Source organism: Ranitomeya variabilis, chromosome 1 (genome assembly GCF_051348905.1).
Source record: "Ranitomeya variabilis isolate aRanVar5 chromosome 1, aRanVar5.hap1, whole genome shotgun sequence".
Classification (NCBI taxonomy): Eukaryota; Metazoa; Chordata; class Amphibia; order Anura; family Dendrobatidae; genus Ranitomeya; species Ranitomeya variabilis.
Window position 1 is genome coordinate 916,151,474 of NC_135232.1, and position 14,939 is coordinate 916,166,412.

General features: G+C 41.0%; 1 protein-coding gene across 2 annotated transcripts in view; it reads left to right on the top strand.

Moving 5' to 3' along the window:
• FGF2 (fibroblast growth factor 2) overlaps nt 1–14,939 on the top strand; it is a 136,478-nt gene that overhangs the window by 77,898 nt on the left and 43,641 nt on the right. The window lies entirely within an intron of this gene.

Sequence of the window (14,939 nt, forward strand, 5' to 3'; positions counted from 1 at the left end):
TCTGTGACACCAAATCACAGAGATGACACACACGCAGGACTGTCACTCAAGCACTAATGTCAATATTAATCTCCCACCTAATTTTTTTTTTTTTTTTCTCTGTGAGACTTTAGAAACCAAATAATATTTAAAAAAAAACAAAAAAACAAGGCTTTCTATGGCCCACTGAATGAGAGATGGCACGCACAGGAGTGGCACACAAGCCCTGACTGAGGCCAATATTTTTCTCCCACTGATTGATGTAGTGTTTTTGTGTTGAGGTTGATTTTAAAACACAAATGAAGGAAAAAAATAAAAAGGCTTTCTATGGCCCACAATTAGAGAGAGAGGTGGCACACCCAGGAGTCAAGACTGGCACACAAGCTGAAATGGCAATATTACTCTCCCACTGTTTTTTTATGTATTTTTTTTTTATTTTCAGGGAGACTTTAGAAACCAAATAATATTAAAAAAAAAACAAAAAAACAAGGCTTTCTATGGCCCACTGAATGAGAGGGACAGAGGTGGCACACCCAGGAGTCAAGACTGGCACACAAGCTGAAATGGCAATATTACTCTCCCACTGTTTTTTTATGTATTTTTTTTTTATTTTCAGGGAGACTTTAGAAACCAAATAATATTAAAAAAAAAAAAAAAAACAAGGCTTTCTATGGCCCACTGAATGAGAGGGACAGAGGTGGCACACCCAGGAGTCAAGACTGGCACACAAGCTGAAAGGGCAATATTACTCTCCCACTGTTTTTTTAGGTTTTTTTTTTTTTTTTCAGGGAGAATTAGAAACCCAATAATATTAAAAAAAAAAAATAAATAGGCTTTCTATGGCCCACTGAATGAAAGGGAGAGAGGTGGCACACCCAGGAGTCAAGACTGGCACACAAGCTGAAAGGGCAATATTACTCTCCCACTGTTTTTTTATGTATTTTTTGTTTTTTCAGGGAGACTTTAGAAACCCAATAATATTTAAAAAAATAAATAAATAGGCTTTCTATGGCCCACTGAATGAGAGGGAGAGAGGTGGCACACCCAGGAGTCAAGACTGGCACACAAGCTGAAAGGGCAATATTACTCTCCCACTGTTTTTTTAGGTTTTTTTTTTTTTTCAGGGAGACTTTAGAAACCAAATAATATTAAAAAAAAAAAAAAAAAAAAAAAAATAGGCTTGCTATAGCCCACTGAATGAGAGATAGCACACACAGCAGTGGCACACAAGCCCTGACTGAGGCCAATATTTTTCTCCCACTGATTGATGTAGTGTTTTTGTGTTGAGGTAGATTTTAGAACACAAATCACGGAAAAAATAAATAGGCTTTCTATGGCCCACTGAATGAAAGGGAGAGAGGTGGCACACCCAGGAGTCAAGACTGGCACACAAGCTGAAAGGGCAATATTACTCTCCCACTGTTTTTTTATGTATTTTTTGTTTTTTCAGGGAGACTTTAGAAACCCAATAATATTTAAAAAAAAAAATAAATAGGCTTTCTATGGCCCACTGAATGAGAGGGAGAGAGGTGGCACACCCAGGAGTCAAGACTGGCACACAAGCTGAAAGGGCAATATTATTCTCCCACTGTTTTTTTAGGTTTTTTTTTTTTTTTTCAGGGAGAATTAGAAACCAAATAATATTAAAAAAAAAAAATAAATAGGCTTTCTATGGCCCACTGAATGAAAGGGAGAGAGGTGGCACACCCAGGAGTCAAGACTGGCACACAAGCTGAAAGGGCAATATTACTCTCCCACTGTTTTTTTATGTATTTTTTGTTTTTTCAGGGAGACTTTAGAAACCCAATAATATTTAAAAAAAAAATAAATAGGCTTTCTATGGCCCACTGAATGAGAGGGAGAGAGGTGGCACACCCAGGAGTCAAGACTGGCACACAAGCTGAAAGGGCAATATTACTCTCCCACTGTTTTTTTAGGTTTTTTTTTTTTTTCAGGGAGACTTTAGAAACCAAATAATATTAAAAAAAAAAAAAATAGGCTTGCTATAGCCCACTGAATGAGAGATAGCACACACAGCAGTGGCACACAAGCCCTGACTGAGGCCAATATTTTTCTCCCACTGATTGATGTAGTGTTTTTGTGTTGAGGTAGATTTTAGAACACAAATCACGGAAAAAATAAATAGGCTTTCTATGGCCCACTGAATGAAAGGGAGAGAGGTGGCACACCCAGGAGTCAAGACTGGCACACAAGCTGAAAGGGCAATATTACTCTCCCACTGTTTTTTTATGTATTTTTTGTTTTTTCAGGGAGACTTTAGAAACCCAATAATATTTAAAAAAAAAAATAAATAGGCTTTCTATGGCCCACTGAATGAGAGGGAGAGAGGTGGCACACCCAGGAGTCAAGACTGGCACACAAGCTGAAAGGGCAATATTATTCTCCCACTGTTTTTTTAGGTTTTTTTTTTTTTTTTCAGGGAGAATTAGAAACCAAATAATATAAAAAAAAAAAAATAAATAGGCTTTCTATGGCCCACTGAATGAAAGGGAGAGAGGTGGCACACCCAGGAGTCAAGACTGGCACACAAGCTGAAAGGGCAATATTACTCTCCCACTGTTTTTTTATGTATTTTTTGTTTTTTCAGGGAGACTTTAGAAACCCAATAATATTTAAAAAAAAAAATAAATAGGCTTTCTATGGCCCACTGAATGAGAGGGAGAGAGGTGGCACACCCAGGAGTCAAGACTGGCACACAAGCTGAAAGGGCAATATTACTCTCCCACTGTTTTTTTAGGTTTTTTTTTTTTTTCAGGGAGACTTTAGAAACCAAATAATATTAAAAAAAAAAAAAAAAAAAAAAAAAATAGGCTTGCTATAGCCCACTGAATGAGAGATAGCACACACAGCAGTGGCACACAAGCCCTGACTGAGGCCAATATTTTTCTCCCACTGATTGATGTAGTGTTTTTGTGTTGAGGTAGATTTTAGAACACAAATCACGGAAAAAATAAATAGGCTTTCTATGGCCCACTGAATGAAAGGGAGAGAGGAGGCACACCCAGGAGTCAAGACTGGCACACAAGCTGAAAGGGCAATATTACTCTCCCACTGTTTTTTTATGTATTTTTTGTTTTTTTCAGGGAGACTTTAGAAACCCAATAATATTAAAAAAAAAAAATAAATAGGCTTTCTATGGCCCACTGAATGAGAGGGAGAGAGGTGGCACACCCAGGAGTCAAGACTGGCACACAAGCTGAAAGGGCAATATTATTCTCCCACTGTTTTTTTAGGTTTTTTTTTTTTTTTTCAGGGAGAATTAGAAACCAAATAATATTAAAAAAAAAAAAAAAAAAAAAATAGGCTTGCTATAGCCCACTGAATGAGAGATAGCACACACAGCAGTGGCACACAAGCCCTGACTGAGGCCAATATTTTTCTCCCACTGATTGATGTAGTGTTTTTGTGTTGAGGTAGATTTTAGAACACAAATCACGGAAAAAATAAATAGGCTTTCTATGGCCCACTCAGTGAGAGATGGCACACACAGGGATGGCACTGTAGCAGAAATGCCAATCTTAATCTCCCACAAAAAAAAAACAAAAAAAAAAAAAAAACTGTCCTACAATTACTATCTCCCTGCAGTAATGTAAGCCAGGTATGGCAGGCAGCAATAGGAGTGGACTGATGCACAAATTAAATAAAAAGTGTGGACAAACAGAAAAGATAGCTGTGCAGAAAGGAAGGAACAAGAGGATATGTGCTTTGAAAAAAGCAGTTGGTTTCCACAGTGGCGTACACACAGCAATACAGCTATCACGGAGCCTTCTAGGGCAGCCCAATGAGCTACAGCGCTGAGGGGAAAAAAAAAAAAAAATAGCTTCCACAGTCCCTGCACACCGAAGGTGGTGTTGGACAGTGGAAATCGCTGCAGCACAAGCGGTTTGGTGGTTAGTGGACCCTGCCTAACGCTCTCCCTGCTTCTGATGAAGCGGCAGCAACCTGTCCCTAAGCTCAGATCAGCAGCAGTAAGATGGCGGTCGGCGGGAACGCCCCTTTATAGCCCCTGTGACGCCGCAGACAGCAAGCCAATCACTGCAATGCCCTTCTCTAAGATGGTGGGGACCAGGATCTATGTCATCACGCTGCCCACACTCTGCGTTCACCTTCATTGGCTGAGAAATGGCGCTTTTCGCGTCATTGAAACGCGACTTTGGCGCGAAAGTCGCGTACCGCATGGCCGACAAGCACAGGGGTCGGATCGGGTTTCATGAGACGCCGACTTAGCCAAAAGTCGGCGACTTTTGAAAATGATCGACCCGTTTCGCTCAACCCTAGCAAGTAGTACTGATCAGCGCTCGGCAGCAGAATGGGTGGTGATGAGGGGGTTTGGGAGAGGGGGGAAAGGGCAGAGAAGGATTGGGGTGTATTAGGAAAAATGTAGAGATCAGGAACGTCTTTTTTCAGGAATTGCAGGAACACCATCAGCAGTGATGGCACAGGCTTCAAAAAGTCTGTGGCACCACAAACCCAGCATAGCATAACAGAACAGCAGTATGACCCTCTTCACATGTCCAAAGCTAGAATAAGGAGGTGCAGGGCAGTCATACTGTGGTCAGATTGCCTATGTGCACCACTGTCCGATCGCACCAATCAGAGCTGGCCCTGGTGACGCTGGCATTGCTAGGCTCCAGCCTCTGATTGGTACTGTTACAGTACTGATCATAGGCTGGACAATTTGATTGCCTGAAACACTGAAAACACTGTGATTGCCTCTTCAGAATTAAACAGCCAATCACAGCGATCGTAGTTGCGGGGTGCTTCAAACACCCCTCCACCCCCCGTGACGACGAGCTCAGGTGTCCGGCTATTACAAACAGCAGGCACCTTAATGCGATCACCATGACTGCGGTCGCAGTGTCACATTTTAGCCATGACGTACCCAGTACATCCAGTGTCGGTAACTACTTACCAACCATGATGTATTGGGTACATCCAAGCTCGGGAAGGCGTTAAATACTGTAGGTCTAGGGAAATTATGTCACAGACCCTCATAGGGCAACCTGCAAAACCCAATGTAGAGCACAACAGAGGGCAGAGGACCCTGGAAAAGGGGGAAGAGACCTGAATACTAAGGACAGATGTGTAACAGTATAGAGGGGAAGTCATTTAGTATGTACTTTACTTTTGAAAGCTGGGTACACTGCTGAATGCTTCTTAGTGGATGAAAAAACTGTTCATTTCTAAATAATCTTGTTTATAAAGAACAGAGTGTGAGATACCAAATAAGATCTGTATCACAGTAAAAGACCATGGTTTCTCTCCTATATCCAGCGGTGGACATCGTGGTCTTCATTTTGCGCTGAAGCTCTATGTTAAACTTCTCTCATTTTGTTTTGAATTGCTAATCTACAAATTAAAAATCTCCTCATCTTCACTACTTTGAGTGCCAAGTTTCTTTTAAGTCAAAGACTTATGGGTGAAAACCCTTAACAGAAATGTAATTTCTAAAATTGTGGCTGTCATCCACTATCAGTTAAAATTTCACACAAAAATAAATGTGTTTAGAAAATACCACAGAAATACTGAAGTCCCAAAGGATTTGAGGAGTTAATGTTTTGTTCGATGGTGGATTAGTGTAGTATACAGGTTTTCCTTTGCTTACCTGATGAACTAGGTTAATGGAAATATTTCTGTTCTAGGCTAGAAGAGGGGCGTAAAAGAGACCTATGAGCTGATTAATGCTGCCCCAAAAGAGAAGATATACACACCACCAAGTGTTCTATGTTAGACCTATAGTGTTTCTGATTTAGTAACTTACCTGTAGTAGACTCTGCTTATACTCATGTCCACTCCCAGCTTCTATCGCTGATTGCTTAGTCTATGACTACTATGCGTGTTGTTGTTTGAATGTGAGATGATGGCTGTGTAATACATCACAAAGTGTATGAATAAGAAATAGACTGATGTGACTGACTGGTCACATGGAATATTGTGATGAATTTTACATAATCCCAAATTTTACAGGTGGCTGCTGAGTCTGGCTATTAATAACTGGAAAACTTTAGTAGTCAATAAAAGCCTACTAATCCTTATTATTGAGTTTTTGTAAAACTACATAAATAAATGTAGCCCTGTTCTAAAGGAACTGAATAGCAAATTTTTAGTTCCATCGAATAGTACCAATATATTACTTTCTGTATCCTAAATTTCTCATAATAACCATATTAGTTATGTGAACAAGAGAGAGAAATCCATTAAAGATATTTTTCCAGTTTGTATAGTTATAACTATGCACTAGATACCATGAGATGTGCTGATCGCACGGGGATGCAAAGACTAAACAGCCATGATCAGCAGTTATCACTGGGGAAAGCAAGCGCTCATTCATATTGTCTATTTGTGTAATGCATTCACAAGAAGAAACCTTAGAGTTAGACACTCTTGGCTAATAAAACACTTTTGGCAAATTGAGGAAGATCTTAAATGGGAACTCATTCTCTGTTATTATGCTTGCATGTCTAAGCAGACAATCCCTTTAAGTTTGATTTTCGGACAACACCTTAAAGAGGTTCAATTATCAGGAGGACAATGAGTAAATAATATACCAAACCAAATAATTCAAATTCAACAATTGTTTTTATTCGATAACATAAATTTTAACCATCATAAATAAGTACATAGGTCTTAATTAAGATCATGTGAATCACACCAAAGTGTTAAATATGACACAGAGAGGAGCGTGTCGGACTAAGATAAATAAGTATTAGGGGATCATTATAATAATACATGCTGGGTAGCAATGTGTCCACTCCATTAGGTACATCACCGATTGCAATTGCAATCCCTCCTACTCGCAACACAATACACACACCATATACTGCAGATGACTAATCCCTCATTGTATGCATTGATAACAGCAATAATTACCCATGGTAAGGTCCAAAGTCCTGCTCCAATCTGTGTCAAGTAACCCCAACACGCGTTTCGCGTATAAATAGTGTCGCTTCCTTTTGCCACTCATAGACATGTGCTTCATTTAGTTCTCTTTATCTACATTTAAAACTTGTGTGAAAATATGATGTAGTTTTAGTTTAAATTTATGCAGAAATATAGTATCAACCACTGAGGACTCTCAATTCTAAACATTTTGCAAAAATATAGAAATTTTAGAAAGGTTCACAAATTTTTGAGAACCACAGTGTACACGAAGCATCCAGAGCGATAGACATAATTCAGCAATTCAAAGATGGATTAAGAGCCCAGGAAAGAGCCCCTCAGGACATAATATTTATTAGATGAAATAAGTCACAGACTTCGGTCTTTAGGTGACTAGCTTGGTTTACACAGTTAACATATCCTAAAGCCAGACTTGTACTTTACACTTAGAAAAGCCCTTGATGATTTTGGACATGGAGTGGATGAATGGGTTAGTGGTTAATGTGCTGGTCTTGAATACACATCGTTGTGGGTTTGTTCTTAGCCTTAACCACTTAGCCTCTGTATGACATTGGGCAAATATCTTTTCCTCTCCTTTCCTTGGCTTATTCCCTTGCACTGGGGAATTAAAATATGTTTTTATAACACCTTCTGGGATTTTACTGTACAAAGTGAAATGTGTAGTTTACTTCCTATCCAGCAGCTGTGGAAGCCTTCATGAATGCTTGGTGAACACTGCCAACGTATTATCTAGTAAATCTTAATAAGTTTAATGTGTGTCAGGTGCCAGATTGCATTAGTTAATCACAAATGACTTAAGTATCCATTTATACTACGCAATTTGCAGCATTATATGACCACCAGCCGGCAAAGTTTGCCGGTTGGTGGTTAACACTTTCCTGACATTGGACTTACTGGTAAGTCCTATTTGCTGTGGTATTTACCAATAATGGATGTACTGGTATATTCAGATGATTGTGTTGGCACAGGAACTTGTGCCCTTCACAATCACTGTCGGAGTTTGGCTAAACTGACAGCCGAGCTCTTGCAGTCCCTGCTCTCTAAATGCGGTGATCAGTAGCGACCGTTGGGAGTCGATAGACATCAAGGAAACCATAGGTCTTAGGGGGCAGACAGACTGCCGTATTTCCCATCGCATTGCAATCCTCAGACAGACCATCGGCTCTACTGACCTGAGTGAGACAGCTGCATAGAAATACATCATGCTGTCACGCTCAGGTCAGGAGAGGTGCCGGGCCAGTCCGTGCACTGCGATGCGATCCTCGCACGAGAAATACCGCCGTCTGTGTTCAATCTTACATTGATGTACGAGATACGCCTGTTAGTTGCTTCCATAGACAGGGTCTAACAGTGAAACATTGACAGGTTTAATACCCTGCAATGTATAAGCATTGCAGGGTTTTACACCAGCAGTCAGACAATAAAATGTCTCCTAAGGGAGCAAAGTAAAAAGGTAGAAAAAAAATTGTAAAAATATTGTAAACCTCTCATAAAATGAAGAATGTAAAAAAAAAAAAAAGGTTGACAAATAAATATGCATTTTTACTGTAAAAACAAAAATAATAAAGTATACATATTGAGTAAAATTGCATTCAGAATGGCCCCATATATAGAACAGTAACAGTATTTAGCCCCACTAGTGAACACTGTAAGAAATAAAACTCAGCAAAACCTTGTTTTTTCATCATTCCAATTAACTAAAAGTGGAATAAAACATGATCAAAATTAACAATGGTATGTAATTAACAATGGTATGAAAACATCATCTCGTCCCACCAAAAATAAGCCTTCATTCAGCAGAAAATGAAAAGTTATAGCTCTCAAAAAATGGTGACGTATAAACATTTTTTTCTACAAAATTGCTCTCATAAATTGTTCTCATTGCACAAGAATAGCAAAACATGAAAAACCTGAACAAATTTGATATCGCTGGAAAAGCACTGACCATGAGAATAAAGTTATTTTCTCACTTATACCGCACAGTGAATGGCATAAAAATAAATAATTAAATAATTCTTGTGAATTGCTATTTGTTTTGCATTAAGATTCCCAAAAATTGGAATTGAAAGCAATCAAAAACTGTTTTGATACCACAGAATGCACCTATAAAAACTTCAACAGAAAAATAGGAAAAGTATCATTCTTAAAATATGCCAATGTCATTTTTTTATTTTCCATAAAATGCATTTTAGTGTAAAAGTAGCAAAGACTAAAAAATGTCATAAATCTGGCATTGCTGTAGTTGCACACAGCAGAAGAATAAAGCCATCTTATCAGTTTCACGCCATGAACAACTCTTCTAAAGCTAAATAAATAAAACTAATTCTTCACCTGCTGTTGCTTTGTTCATTTTACCTCCCAAAGATCGCAGTATGGCTTGGCTCACATTTATCCTGTGGTCTATGCTGAGGGCTTACATCTGGGTTTCTGTGTAAATCTCTGTGTAATCAGGCAGATGGAGATACTGTGGACTCAGTATGGTCTTTGTTCTGGCAGTGTCCATCTATTTAGGAGTGCACAAAATAGCAGTTGACTACAATTTTGTGTCCCTCTGAGCAAAACATATGGGCACTAAAATGCCATATTTACAATTTTCACTCTGCAACACCAACTGTATGCTCATATCTAGAAAACACCTGTGGGGTTAAAATCATTACTACACCCATAGATGAATTCTCTGAGAAGTGCAATTGCCAAAATGGAGTCTCTAGTGGGGGTTTCTGTGGTTCTGGTACATTTTTTCTATTCCAGAAAAATTTTCATTTCAAAAGTCAAATAGCCATTCTTCACTCCCGAGTACTGCCATGTGACGAAACAATGACATATCAAAAGACGTTGTGTAATAAATTATGGAGCCATTTTTCACCATTACCAACTGTGAAAATGTGACATTTGGGGACAAAACAACAACTAAGTGGTAAAAATATATTTTTTTCATTTTCATGGTCTATCGTTTAGGGATGAGCAGATCTTTTGAAATTCAAATTTGCTGACCACCTAATTTTCATCAAAAATTAGATTTATGAAGAATACATTTGTGTAGGTTTCAAGATTGGAAAGCTTGTAATTACTCATAAAATACCTGAGTGTGAGAGCAGATTCTCGCTGACTATATGAGATTTCACTTTATAGACGAGAGAGAGGAACCTGCTGACTATAGGAGCTTACACTTCATAGGCAAGAGAGCCCTATTGACCATATGAGCTTACACTGTATTGGAGAGAGAGAGAGGACCCCACTGACCGCATGACCTATACGCTATAGGAGAAAGATAGGTCTTGGTGATGGGGCATGCTGGTAAAAGAGGTATATGTCTCCATGAAACATGAGCGTTGGATGAGAAGTGTATACCTCTGTGTGCGACTCAGAAATTGTACTCCAGCACCTGCTAGAGTAAGATTTTTGGCATAGCGAACGCGACCACTCATCATGAATTTCATGAGCATTGACCCCATTTTGGAAACAACACCCTGAAGGAATTCATTTAGGTGTGTGATAAGCATCTTGAATCCACAGGTGCTTCACAGAATTTTATCTTCTTCGGCTGTGAGAATGAAATATTATGTTTTATTCTTTTGGGGAACCCCTCAAAATGCACTGTGGCCTCAGAATAAATTAAAGTACTGTGCTCTCACTTAAAGGGAGCCTGTCACTAGAAATAGTGCTGTTATCCTGCAGATATGCAGTTAATCTGCAGGTTAGCAGCATTATTATGCTGCCTGGCACCTGCATATTGCCAAATGTAGCAAGGAGAAAATGAACTTTATTCTCCCCTCCATCATTCGGCACCAGTCATGGAGGCAGGGGTGGCGCCGGTTCAGTCACCGCTCTGAGTATACACTTGCTCTGCATTGGAGTCAGCTGTCAGTCAGGGCCGGGGGCTCAGTTACAGCCGCCGCTCTGTATACTCAGAGCGGTGACTAAACCAGCTCCGCCCCCGCCTCCATGACTGAATACCGAATGCTGGCGGGGGAATAAAGTTATTTTTCTCCCGGCTGCATTCGGCATATCTGCAGGTTAACAGCGTTATTTCTGATGACCGGTTCCCTTTAATACTGACTTGTCCCAGGTCCCGTGATGCCATCCGGCAGTGCAGGTCTGGCCTCTTCTGACCAGGCTTGACTCCTGCGATAGGACACTGGCAGTGCGAGGATGTGATCATCACATCATGTGATTTTGTGCAAGAGCTGGATGTGGTCAGAGGAGGCCAGGCTGTATCACAGTGAATGTTCTTCAGTACATCCTTGTAAGATTATTCTATTTTATTTGTGCCATAAGGATGCGGATACGGTTGAATGCAGGGAGGCCCAGGTTAAAGGTTTCTCTCCTGCTTGGTTCCCTGAATCGGCTATTATTTTAACAACTGGTTTGGGTAACTGGAAGGACCCCTTCCATGTTTCTAGGAACAATATAGTGGCCTACGTAGAGACACAGTAAATGTGTGCAGACAATCTGAGCCTTCCATAATTATGGAAACAGGGAGCCAATGAGGGGATATTAATGCATCCATTAGCTTCTCTGCATCAATAATACAAAGCATAAAACATGTCACCCTTATATTTACTATCAAGGGAACTCTCAATGTGTGTGGAAAGTTGGCTAATAAACTGTTGGATAATGCTGCTATTTTTATTGTGGGTTCAGGTAGTCACTTTTGAGGTCAGATGATTCAACGCATTTTGTAAAGTTTTATATAGTTCACTTTTTCCATCATGTCTTTAAGTTTCATGACCGGAACAACACTTTATAAGGCTCTTCGCTGTAACGTAGAACACACACACTATTAGTGGTTTCCTCTGGCTGCTGGCTGGAGGTGTGGGGGCAGGAGCTCATCACGCAATTACAAGTCTTGGAACCAAATGAAAAACAATACTACCACAGCATGCTGTAGCTGGGGGACTTACTCATCTGGGCCTCTTTAACCCCTGGAAAGCTTGTGTAACCAGTCCTGAATAATATAAATCCTCTCTTGCAGCTCATCCTTTTCCAGGCTGGAGGGAGTGATGAAGAAGCATGGTTTTATGTGAATGAACTACACTTATACCATTATTACTTATTCCATTGCACTGAGATATTCATACGATGTAGAAAAAAATATAGTTCTTCAAAAAGAAGGATTTTATAGTTTGTGGAAAATGGAGAAATAAAAGAAGCTTTATAATTAGTGTTGAGCATTCCGATACTGCAAGTATCGGGTATCGGCCGATACTTGCTGTATCGGAATTTCCGATACCGAGATCCGATACTTTTGTGGTATCGGGTATCGGGTATCGCAACAACATTAATGTAATAATGTGTAAAAAAGAGAATTAAAATAAAAAATATCGCTATACTCACCTGTCCGACGCAGCCGGGACCTCAGCGAGGGAACCGGCAGCGTTGTTTGTTTAAATTTCGCGCTTTTACTTGGTTACGTGAAGTCCCGGCTTGTGATTGGTCAGGGCGGCCATGTTGCCGGGACGCGGACCAATCACAGCAAGCCGTGACGAAATTACGTCACGGCTTGCTGTGATTGGTCCGCGTCCCGGCAACATGGCCGCCATTAACCAATCACAAGCCGTGACGTCACGGGAGGCTGGACATGCGCGTATTTTGAAAAGCGCGCGTGTCCAGCCTCCAGTGACGTCCCGGCAACATGGCCGCCATTAACCAATCACAAGCCGGGACGTCACGGGAGGCTGGACATGCGCGTATTTTGAAAAGCGCGCGTGTCCAGCCTCCAGTGACGTCCCGGCAACATGGCCGCCATTAACCAATCACAAGCCGGGACGTCACGGGAGGCTGGACATGCGCGTATTTTGAAAAGCGCGCGTGTCCAGCCTCCAGTGACGTCCCGGCAACATGGCCGCCATTAACCAATCACAAGCCGGGACGTCACTGGAGGCTGGACACGCGCGCTTTTTAAAATATGCGCGTGTCCAGCCTCCCGTGACGTCACGGCTTGTGATTGGTTAATGGCGGCCATGTTGCCGGGACGCGGACCAATCACAGCAAGCCGTGACGTAATTTCGTCACGGCTTGCTGTGATTGGTCCGCGTCCCGGCAACATGGCGCTGTGACCAATCATAAGCCGGGACGTCACTGGAGGCTGGACACGCGCGCTTTTCAAAATACGCGCATGTCCAGCCTCCCGTGACGTCACGGCTTGTGATTGGTTAATGGCGGCCATGTTGCCGGGACGCGGACCAATCACAGCAAGCCGTGACGTAATTTTGTCACGGCTTGCTGTGATTGGTCCGCGTCCCGGCAACATGGCCGCCCTGACCAATCACAAGCCGGGACTTCACGTAACCAAGTAAAAGCGCGAATTTTAAACAAACAACGCTGCCGGTTCCCTCGCTGAGGTCCCGGCTGCGTCGGACAGGTGAGTATAGCGATATTTTTTATTTTAATTCTTTATTTTACACATTAATATGGTTCCCAGGGCCTGAAGGAGAGTTTCCTCTCCTTCAGACCCTGGGAACCATCAGGAATACCGTCCGATACTTGAGTCCCATTGACTTGTATTGGTATCGGGTATCGGTATCGGATTGGATCCGATACTTTGCCGGTATCGGCCGATACTTTCCGATACCGATACTTTCAAGTATCGGACGGTATCGCTCAACACTATTTATAATATATTTACTGACTTATTTGGTTCTATTTCACAATGCCTATACTTGGTGCAATGACTAAAACACTTTAAAGGGGCCTTAGGCTTATCTTCCCATGGGCTGCAAGTCTGCAGTCACTATATGTAACTGCAGACTTGCGAATCCTCACATCGCTAACCCTGCTTACTGTTAGGATTCTTCGGTGGTGGCACTGGGGGGGCCAGGTGCGTGAGCACAAGTATGTGGTTTTGCATACATGCGGTCACAAACCGACTAGACGTGTGCAGCCTTACTCAATGTCACTATAATTGAGCAAGGCTGGACACATCTAGTCAGAATATGGCCGGTAGAATCATATCGAATACTTGCAGTCACATAACCATGACTGTGGAATCCTCACAGTATGCAGTGCATGCAATGAGAGGATTCATAAGCCTGCAGTCACATAAAGTGACTGCAGATTTATAACCTAAATTCGGACAACTCCTTTTAAAGTTTGGTCCATTTTTTAAAAATTTTCCATTTTTATATCTAACATTTTCTGCAGCGCTGTTCATTTTGTCACAACTCACGCTAGTCACTGTCACCAGTGGGGCTCACAATTCAACCTCCCTATCTCAAATACAAACAACTTACCTATTAGTACTTTTGTGGAGAGAAGAAACCTAAGAAAATACTGGGAGAACATGCAAACTCCATGCAGATGGTTTCCTTGGTTAAGTTAGACATAGCACTTCAGGGAATTAGTGCTAACCATTAGGCAATGTTGCTGGGTTATGTACAGTAACAAAATGTGGATGAAAGGAGAGGTTGATCCAGCTTCCAGAATTTTTTTTCCTAAATTTTATTATTTGGTAAGAGAAGGTGCAAAAAATATGTACAAAAATCAATGAAAGGACAGCATAGCAGCAACGCGTTTCAAACGCACATGGCGTTCTTTGTCAGCTCTGACAAAGAACGCCATGTGCGTTTGAACCGTGTTGCTGCTACGTTGTCCTTCATTGATTTTTGTTCATATTTTTTGCACCTTCTCCTATCATATGAAAAAAATTGGGGCAAAAAATCCTGGAAACTGGATTAACCCCTCCTTTCATTCACATGTGATTGCTACTTGTTCTATGGATCTCATGCCTCCAACTGCCTAGGGCGTTTAGGGCCATTTAGTTCCATAATTACTTTAGTGTTTCCTTACAAATTTACAATAGTTTTCATCAACAAACTTCATTTAAAAGGGTTTTCCAAAATGTTAGAAATTTTGGCAAAAAATAGCAAACATAAAATAATGAAAAGAAAAGCTGCTACTTAGCAGTTCTGTAGTCCTTTCATTCACATCATCGATGCAACTAATCGCTGCCCTCAACAGTTATGTGGCAAATGTGCAAAAGCCATTGCTGAGGTCAGTGATTGTCTGCAGCGTTCAAATGAATGAAGGACATTATGTTC